A 526-nucleotide genomic window follows, 5' to 3' on the forward strand; every position below is an offset into this window, starting at 1 on the left:
ACTACAATTGTGAACCTTATAGCCACTTTGTACATTCTGATTTGACATTTAAAAGCTGTGAGTTTGTCTGGCAATCTGCAGGCGCTCCCTGTATAGACGAAAGAGCAAAGCGTGGTGATATAGTATCTTTAAAAGGACCTTTGGTAGGCACGATATTTGCTTACGGCCATACCACCCTGAACACGCCCGATCTCGTCTGATCTCGGAAGCTAAGCAGGGTCGGGCCTGGTCAGTACTTGGATGGGAGACCGCCTGGGAATACCAGGTGCTGTAAGCTTTTTCACTCCTCTTTACAAAAAGCAGAGGGCGCTGCTGCTTTTTCAGTGGACACCGACAGGGTGGGAAGGATATAGCTAGATCATGACTTGCCGGTATAGAAATGACACAAATCCAGTTAAATGATGGCTTTCATCATTCCTAAGCTCATCGATCATTTTCTTTTCAATTTTATGCTAACGTATTCTACATTTCAACAGTAAATATTAATCTTTTTACTGCACTACAATTGTGAACCTTATAGCCACTT

At 43.0% G+C, this 526-nt stretch overlaps 1 non-coding gene across 1 annotated transcript; it reads left to right on the plus strand.

Moving 5' to 3' along the window:
* The first annotated feature begins 158 nt into the window (after positions 1-158).
* LOC129115305 (5S ribosomal RNA) lies at positions 159-277 on the plus strand. Its single transcript, XR_008532967.1, has one exon. It is a non-coding gene; the product is annotated as a 5S ribosomal RNA (ribosomal RNA).
* Positions 278-526: the final 249 nt, after the last annotated feature.

The sequence above is a fragment of the Anoplopoma fimbria genome, unplaced genomic scaffold (assembly GCF_027596085.1).
Source record: "Anoplopoma fimbria isolate UVic2021 breed Golden Eagle Sablefish unplaced genomic scaffold, Afim_UVic_2022 Un_contig_1157_pilon_pilon, whole genome shotgun sequence".
Classification (NCBI taxonomy): Eukaryota; Metazoa; Chordata; class Actinopteri; order Perciformes; family Anoplopomatidae; genus Anoplopoma; species Anoplopoma fimbria.